Source organism: Pistacia vera, unplaced genomic scaffold, assembly GCF_008641045.1.
Source record: "Pistacia vera cultivar Batoury unplaced genomic scaffold, PisVer_v2 Contig874, whole genome shotgun sequence".
NCBI classification, from domain to species: Eukaryota; Viridiplantae; Streptophyta; class Magnoliopsida; order Sapindales; family Anacardiaceae; genus Pistacia; species Pistacia vera.
In genome coordinates, this window is record NW_022196750.1 from 52235 (window position 1) to 61544 (window position 9310).

Here is a 9310-nt window from a genome sequence, read left to right on the forward strand (position 1 = left end):
TGAAGAATAAGTACGCACACCACCCCGAATAGATGATTTGTTTGATCAGTTGAAGGGCAGCAGTATTCTCTAAGATTGATTTGAGGTCAGGATACCATCAGGTAAGAGTGGCTGAGCAAGATGTAGCTAAGACTACTTTCCGTTCAAGGTATGGGCATTATGAGTTTGTAGTGATGCCGTTTGTTTGACTAATGCCCCAGCAGTTTTTATGGACTTGATGAACGGGTATTCCACGATTGTTTGGATCAATTCATAGTGGTGTTCATAGATGATATCCTGGTTTACTCTAAATCAAGAGAAGAGCATGAGGGACATTTGAGAATAGTGCTGCAACGTTGAGAGAAAAGCAGTTGTATGCTAAGTTTTCGAAATGTGAGTTCGGCTCGATCAAGTAATATTTTTGGGCCATACTGTCTCGAAGGAAGGATCTCTGTAGACCCAGTAAAGTGCAAGCAATCCTCGAGTGCAGAGGCCGAGGACAGTAAAGGAGGTCAGACGTTTCTTAGGCTTGGCAGGTTACTACAAACGATTCGTGGAAGGTTCGCCCAGTTGGCTAAACCATTGACAGCTCTTACCAAACAGAAGACTCCTTTTGTATGGTCAGAAGCTTGTGAGGAATGTTTCCAATAATTGCAGAAGAGGTTAACACACCTCGTGTTAGTGTTGCCACAGGAGGTGTAGTTATGACATTTATACAGACGCCTCTTTGCAAGGACTGTGTTCGGTGTTAATGCAATTAGGTAGGGTGATAGCATATGCCTCTCGACAATTGAAAAGCATGAAATGAGATAACCTACACATAGTTAGAGTTGGCAGCAGTGGTCTTTGCCTTAAAGATTTGGGCATTACCTCTATGGTGCAAAGAGCAACATCTACACTGATCATAAGAGTTAAAGTATTTCTTTACTCAGAAGGAGTTGAATATGAGGCGAGAAGATGGTTAGAGCTGGTTAAAGATTATGAATGCGAGATCAAGTATCAACCAGGGAAAGCCAATGTAGTAGCCGATGCCCTAGTAAAAGCCTATTTATCCCGACTCACTAAGCAAAAAGAGTTAATAGAAGAGTGTGTAAAGAGCAAATCGAAGTGATTCCGGGAAGGATTGCAAGGTTAGAGATTCAGACTATGTTACTGGGGGAAGTGAAAGAAAAGCAAGTGGCCACGAGTGGTGTCAGAAAATAGTTCAGCAAGTGCTTGAGGGGAGGACATCAGAGTTCTGTGTGAGAGATGGTGTTCTCTATTTTAGGAATCGGTTTGTGTTTCCTCCGAACGGTGAGTTGAGGCAGAGAATTCTTTTGGAGGCTCATGACACACCATCCACTGCTCATCTTAGAGCAACTAAGATGTATCAGGACGTAAAGAAAAGCATTGGTGGACAGGTATGAAGAAAGACATTGCAGAGTTTGTAGCTAAATGTCGACTTGTCAGCAGGTGAAACAGAACACCAACGGCCGTCAGGGTTGCTTCAATCACTTAGTATTCCAGAGTGGAAATGGAGAGTATTTCAATGGATTTCATCACCGGTCTCCCAGAGTCCAGAGAGGGTATAACGCTATATGGGTGATTGTGGATAGGTTAACCAAATCATCCCATTTTCTTCAGTAAAGGAAAGCACCACTACAGATCACTTGGCTCAGATCTACATTAAGGAGATAGTCAGGTTACATGGTGTGCCCAAGACAATGTGTCAGATAGAGATTCCAGATTTGTCTCAGCCTTCTGGATGAGTTTACAGAGGAACTTGGGTACTAGATTGGCGTTCAGTACTGCCTATCATCCTCAGACGGATGGCCAAACCGAGAGGACGAATCAGGTGCTTGAGGATATGTTGAGGCCTGCTGTATGGATTATAAGCATCTTGGCATGAAATGTTACCCCTGGTGGGGTTTGCCTACAACAACAGTTATCAGTCTACAATTAAGATGGGTGCCTTACGAGGCTTTTATGGTAGACGATGTAGGTCTCCACTACATTGGGATGAGGTAGGTGAAAAGGTGAGTTGAGTACAGCTCTTGGGCAGAGGTGACTCAGAAACTGATAGAAGATGTGAGATTAATCAGAAACAGGATGAAGCAAGCCCAAGATCGACAAAGAGCTTTGACTTGAAGAGAAAAGAGGTCAAATTTCAAGTGGGTGATAAAGTGTTTTTGAAAGTTTCCCCCTACAAGCGAGTAATGCGCTTCGGAAGCAAAGGGAAGTTAGCACCGAGATATGAGGTCCATTTGAGGTCTTGCAACGGGTGGGAAGGTGGCCTACAGATTGGCACTACCACCTAGCATGGACAGGGTGCATGATGTCTTTCATGTCTCGATGCTACGGAAATACGTAAGTGATCCCCTCCACATCCTGAGTGAAGAGACGTTGAAGTAACAGAGAACTTCATATATGAAGAACGTCCAGTTCAGATTTTAGATCGAAGGTTAAAGAGCTTCGGAACAAGAGTGTTCCGCTAGTGAAGATCCTTTGGAGGAATCACAAAGTGGAAGAGGCCACTTGGGAAGTAGAACGGACATGCAGAATCGCTTTCCAGAGTTATTTGTACGAATTTTGGGACGAAATTCTTTAAGGGGGAAGAATTGTAACGCCCACTTGAGGTCTACATTGTTTCTTCTTTTGCTCTTATTTGAGTTGGTCTCTTGGTAATATTGTTGGTTGACCTTTGTTTGAGTGTTGTGTTGAATACTTGCCCTGAAATTGGTTGAAAATAGAAGAAGTTCAGTGTGCCAAGCTTCGCCGGGGCGAAGAATCTTCACCGCGGCGAAGAGGTGTTCAATCCATGGGGAGACATTCTGGGCAGTTTCGCCATGGCGAAAGAAGCTTCCTCGCAGCGCGACAGTCCGACCAAAATGTTTGTTAAGTTTTAGATATTCTCTTCCCTAAGGGCAATTTGACCATTCTACCCCTAATTAGCAGGAAAAGTGGGGAGTAAAATGTAAGGAAATTTCATGGAGAACATGTTAGTATGGGGGTGTGTTTGTAAGGAATCAAAGGATATGGATGGCATTTCCATGAAAGAGCAAAGGCAAAATGGGAAGAATGAGTTGTTAAGAGATATTTAAGGGGTTTAGTCTTTAGAACTCTCATTTTTCCCATTCCACCGCCTCCTTCATTTTCCAAACTCTCTCAAATTTCCTTCAATCTTCCAGGATTTCCAAGAGCCTTTTTGAGTAACTTTTAGTACGGTGTTATCTAAAGCATCCTAAGGTAAGGATTCTTGCTTTAGATGAGAGTTTTATTATGTTTTGATTAGAGTCTCATGTTGTGGTTGTTGGTTAAGTTGTAGAGAAAAGGCAAGCTCCCAAGGAAAAGAGAAGTGTTAAAGAAGCTATTTTATCACAAGGTAAGTAAACTCAACCTAAGTTGAGATTTAAGAACTCTTTTGAGTAGAGTTATATACATATATGTGCAATCAATAAAGTGTTGAATGAGATTAGTAGTTATGATTGAGTTATGAGAAGTGTTTTATTTGCTTGATGTTGGGTTGAGTTTAATTGGAGTGGGAGGAGGTTTTGAGCAAGCTTATAGAAGTGTTTCTCTTTTGACAGGAAATTTAGAGTTTATGAGGGAGTTTCTCCCATTTGGTTGCTTTAAGAAAAGAGAAAAGCTAGAGTTAGAGTAGAGTTGTTTATGCACATGAGTTGTATGATGAAATGCTCAAGAGAATCATAAGTAAGTGTAGAAAGCCTTAATTGTTGCTATATTTCTTAGTTTCTTTTTATAAATGCATTAATGAGTATGAGTCATTTATGTGCATTAACTATGCTTTACTTAAGCACTAGAAAAGAGAGTAGAGAAAGAGTAGAGACTTTTGAGTTAGACTACTCTAAGAGTAAAGAGAAAGAGAGAATGACCACTATAGAGTAAAAGCTAGAGTAGTGCTTAATAAGAGAATAGAGTAGGTTGTGCGATGTGGAACCTGTGAGTACGGGTAGAGTATTCCCGCATGTACGCCGCATAGAGAGAGCGGCAAGAGTATCAGAAAGAGAAGTGGTATAGCCCGTAGAGTACATGCGGATGAGGGCTATACCCGAGTTTACCCGAGAGATTCTATGCACTCACATGGCCAAAGGTTCCAAATCCATGCATAACCAAGTCTGATCGGCTAGAATGAGTAAAAGTCACAGGGGGTGGGAGCGAGTCCTAGCCGTGCCTCCGGTTAGATGGGGCCGTGACTTACTAGAAAGAGAGTTAGTATAAAAGAGTTATGAGAAAGAGAAAATAGATAGTTGTATAAGAGAAAGAGTCAATAGAAATGGTAGGGAAAGAATTAGAGAGAGAGAGTTACGGGGATATTTGAGTGGATGGGTTTACTTACTGAGCATTGTTTGTGCTCATCCAGTTGTTCCCTGTGTTTTGCAGGTTCTAGATGAGGACACAGTCGGATGGACATCGGCACACGAAGAGAAATGGCTACACTGTCCACCCTATTTTGATAGTTTTCACATATGTTACAAATCTTTTATATATTTGTATAAAGAATACATATGTTTAATAAAAGAAAATTTTGGGCCCAACTTTTTATGTTATTTTTACACGTACTTTTACTATGCATGTTTTTATAAGAATGGAGTCGTTACACGACACAAGAGGAGTGTGATGTGCCAATTCTGGTGGTATCTCGGGAAATGGCAATTTCTCTTTCCTTTATCTTTGCTTCATTTCCCGTTTTTGTTCTTCTTCCCTAGAACTAGATGGTTTCTCTTTAGCAACAATCTCTTCAGCAACTGTCTCTTCATCAACCTCCTCATCAGAGTCTTCCTTTTTCTCTCCCTTTGATGGACTTTCTCCTTCCATTGATTTTTCCACCTCTTCCAACACTGTTCCACTTCTTAGAGTTATCGCATTTGCTTGCTCACGTGGGTTAGTCACTGTGTTGCTCAGTAGTGAGCCCTGTGGTCTCTCATTTAACTTATTAGTCAATTGACCCACTTGTACCTCCAAGTTCCGAATGGACGCCCTTTGATTTCTGAAAGGTGTTCTTGTCTCATTCATGAAACCTGTGGTCTCCTACATAAACTTTCCAAACATGTCCTCCAATTTTGTCACTCTTTGCTCTCCTGATTGATTGTTCGCCCCTGTTTGGTTGTTTGGCAATGCTCTTTGGTTCCATTGATTGTTCTGCTGGTTCTGTTGATTCTGATTGCCCCAAGACAGGTTCAGATGATTCCTCCAACCAGGATTATATGTGTTGGAGTATGGATTGTTTGGTTGCCTTTGATTTCCTACCAAGTAGTTAACCTGCTCCGATGATGATGCTGAAGAAAAAGTGTTCCCCACTTGACATTCGCTGCTCACGTGATTACCTGCACAAAATTCACAAGTTAGTTGAGGTGCTTGAATGGAATTTACTTGCATACTTCCCAACTGTTTCTGAAGTGCTGTTAGTTGGGCTGAAATGGTTGTATATGCATCAATTTCATGAAGACCAATAGATTTCTTCGTTTGCACCTTCTCATTAGGTCTATGATTATTTTTGCTTGCCAGAACTTCAAGCAACTCGTGAGCTTTTTCCGGAGTCTTATTTTGTAGTGCTCCTCCCGATGCTGCATCCACCATAGTTTGCATATTCACCATCAGTCCATTATAAAATGTTTGGACTTGCATCCAAACTGGCAACCCATGATGTGCACACCTTCTCAATAATTCTTTGCATCTCTCCCAAGCCTCATACAATGATTCCGACTCTTCCTGTAGAAACGATGTGATATCATTTCTCAGCTTTGCCAATTTCGCTGGAGGAAAGAATTTGGTCAAGAACTTCTGTGCTAAATCGTTCCATGTTGTAATCGTTCCTATTGGTAATGCCATTAACCATCTCTTAACTTTATCCTTTAATGAAAATGGGAATAGTCTCAATCTGATGGCATCATCTGATACTCCGTTTGACTTGAAAGTATCACAAATCTCCAAAAAATTCATAATGTGTAGATTTGGATCTTCCTTCAAATCTCCCCTGAACTGTACCGACTGCTAGATCATCTAGATGATTGTCGGCTTTATCTCAAAGTTGTTGGCTTGTACTGCTGGTCTAGTAATCCTCAACCCACTGCCATCAACTGAGGGAACTGAAAACTCTCTTAGTGTTCTATTTTCTACCATCTCAACAATTATAACCTCTGGTTCCACTGTAGCCTCTCTTTCCCTTCATTCTCTGTTAAGTCTTCTAGTGGTTCTTTCAATCTCAGGATCAATAGGAACCACTAGCTTACGTCTTGCTCTTCGCATAAACTACACAGAAAAATAGAAAGAGTGAGATGACAAACCAACCTAAAAGAATAACAAAAATTAAACAAACAACAATTAAGCGAAAATAAAGCTCCAATCTAGCTAACACAAGAAAAATTTAATGTTAACACAAAACTCAATCCCCGGCAACGGTGCCAAAAACTTGATGCGTTGAAACTACAACATGCATAAATAGCAGGTACACTAGTCGCACAAAGTAATAAAGTGATGAGTGAGTATCGTTCCCACGAGGATTGGTTGCTAAGCACTAATTTTTCTAAGTGTTTTTCAAGTTGGAGCAATCGAAATTGTTTGGATTAACGGGAGAGAATTAAACTAAACTAAAACAAAATATGCTAAGTATTAAAAACTAAATTATGAAAGCAACGCAAGAAAAATATCAATTTAACAAACGGTTAGGGTTTTGACTTTATTCGAAGTCTATGGATGAATTCTACGAATTATGTTCATTCCACACTCACATGCACAGATTGTAAATCGGATTCTCTAATTTGTTAAACATACCTTCTCAGACTATGAATTCCTACTTTTCCCTATTAACTTTCGCACCTAACAAATTGAAGAGTAATAGATCTAAGTTCATTAAGCGAAGGGAATCCTAGATTGATTTCATTGATTCTCAAATCTATCTCTAGCATTCAATACTACAACGGTGATTACCCAAGAAGCTCAAAATGATTCATTTCTCAATCTCATCATATTCTGTTATAGTAGATGTCCTAAAGCTAATCAATTATTATAGAATTGACTCTTTGTAATAATGTTCATTAATCAATAAAAGCCATTTTATTCTATATCGCGTAATCATTATTATTGCAATATGTATTGATATATGTCCTTAGAATGGTAGAACCGTGACGAGGGTATCAAGTGTTTCAAATCTTGATAGTGAGAACCCTATGAGCACATATGGTGGCCATTCTAGAAACGTCCGTAGCCCCGGTACTATTCTAAAGTAAGGGCACAGATAATACGGTAAAGCTATCATATTGTTGAACGACCCTGTCGAAAGGTAGTGACTGATCTCACTTGTCAAGGTTGTTTGGTGACAACCTGGTGCAACACATGGGTGCTTGCTGTAGGCGATTACACCGCAGCAAGTTCACTAGACTGACCCACTAGAGGATTCCATATGGATGGTAACCCCAGTATATATGGAACAAATCCTCTAACGAATGGTGGTACATGTGATCCTTAGACTTGAGATCACTGAAGCGCCTTGTGCACCGATTGGCGTAGTTTGACACTAGCCTAACACAGTTCTTTTCAAAGCTGTCAATACGGTGGTGATTGGCTGCATCAAGGAGTGTATCAAGACTATGGTGGATTGACAGAGGATTCATCACTCCTAAGTACGGGAGAAGTTATCTCACGGTGTAATTTAGTATATGGCAATGACATTAAACGCAAGAATAATATCAATTTAACAAATGGTTAGGGTTTTGACTTTATTCGAACTCTATGGATGAATTCTACAGATTATGTTAATTCCACACACACATGCACAGGTTGTAAATCAGATTCTCTATTTTGTTAAACATACCTTCTCAGGCTATGAATTCCTACTTTTCCCTATTAACTTCTGCACCCAACAAATTGAAGAGTAATAGACCTAAGTTCATTAAGCTAAGGGAATTCTAGATTGATTTCATTGATTCTCAAATCTATCTCTAGCATTCAATACTACAACAGTGATTACCCAAGAAGCTCAATATGATTCATTTCTCAATCTCATCATATTCATCAAATAAATTCCATTAAAAACAGAATAACCACACAATCTATGCAATAGAATATGGCAATAGCAATAATCAATTTATTAACCCATAGAAATCTGAACTTAATCAAAACCCTAACCCAAAATGGGTTAGTTCATAACTAAATCAAAATACACAGCAAGAAAAACAACAAACACAAGGTTCAACATATTGAAATGCATAGAAAGAGTAGAGATCTCCCCTAGTTGAAGAATCCACAAGATTCATGCTCAAATCTTCTCTCTAAATCTCAAATCTATTCTAAACCTAATGAGAACAGACGAAAACTGGACCACCCCTACGAAAATGGTCAAGTTTTTCTTTTATACCTCCCCCAAAGACCTAAAACTTTCCTAAAATAAAACCGTGCATTTTGGAAAAACTAAAATTCGCAGACTTCGCCGCAGCGAAGAAAGATTTTGGCCACGGCGACAAGAAAAAAATGAATCTCGTGCTTAACAACTTTCGCCGCGGCAAAGAATAGACTTCGCTGCGGCAAACCTTCATGAAGAATTCTGAAATTACAAAATTGCCTTCTGCTTGCTTCTTTGCTTGAATCTTCTATCTTTGATGCTCTCCCATGGGAACAAGCTTCATAGTTCTTCAGAACTCTCCCAACTTCTGAGATCCGTTTACTTCTGAGTCCAGAAACTCCAATTCGCTCATTATTTGCTCAAAATGTCCATTTTGGCCTGAAACATAAAATGTAAAGAATTAAGCAGCAATTCAGGCATAAATGAACTAAGAAGTATCTAAAATCCAGCCTAAAAGCCTAAATAAAATAGTATAATCCTCGAATTATCAGGTATCAAGTGTTTCAAATCTTGATAGTGAGAACCCTATGATCACATATGGTGGCCATTCTAGAAATGTTTGTAACCCCGGTATTATTCTAACTAAGGATACAGATAATATGGTAAGGTTATCATAGTGTTGAATGACCCTGTCGAAAGGCAACGACTAATCTCACTTGTCAAGGTTGTTTGCCAACAACCTGGTGCAACGCATGGGTGCTTGCTAGAGGCAAGTTCATTGGACAGACCCACTAGGGGATTCCATATGGATGGTAAGCCCAGTGTCTATGGAATAAATCCTCTAACGGATGGTGGTGCATGTGATCATTAGACTTGTGATCACCAGAGCGCCTTATGCACCAATTGGTGTAGTTTGACACTAGCCCAATGTAGTTCTATTCAAAGCTATCAATACGGTAGTAATTGGCTACATTGAGAAGTGTATCGAGGCTACGGTGGATCGACAAAGGATTCATCACTCCTGGGTATGGGAGAAGTTATCTCACTGGGTAA

General features: G+C 39.9%; 1 non-coding gene across 1 annotated transcript; it reads left to right on the forward strand.

Annotated features, from left to right (window-relative positions):
- Positions 1 to 5614: 5614 nt before the first annotated feature.
- Positions 5615 to 5721, forward strand: LOC116119139. Its single transcript, XR_004126328.1, has one exon. It is a non-coding gene; the product is annotated as a small nucleolar RNA R71 (small nucleolar RNA).
- Positions 5722 to 9310: the final 3589 nt, after the last annotated feature.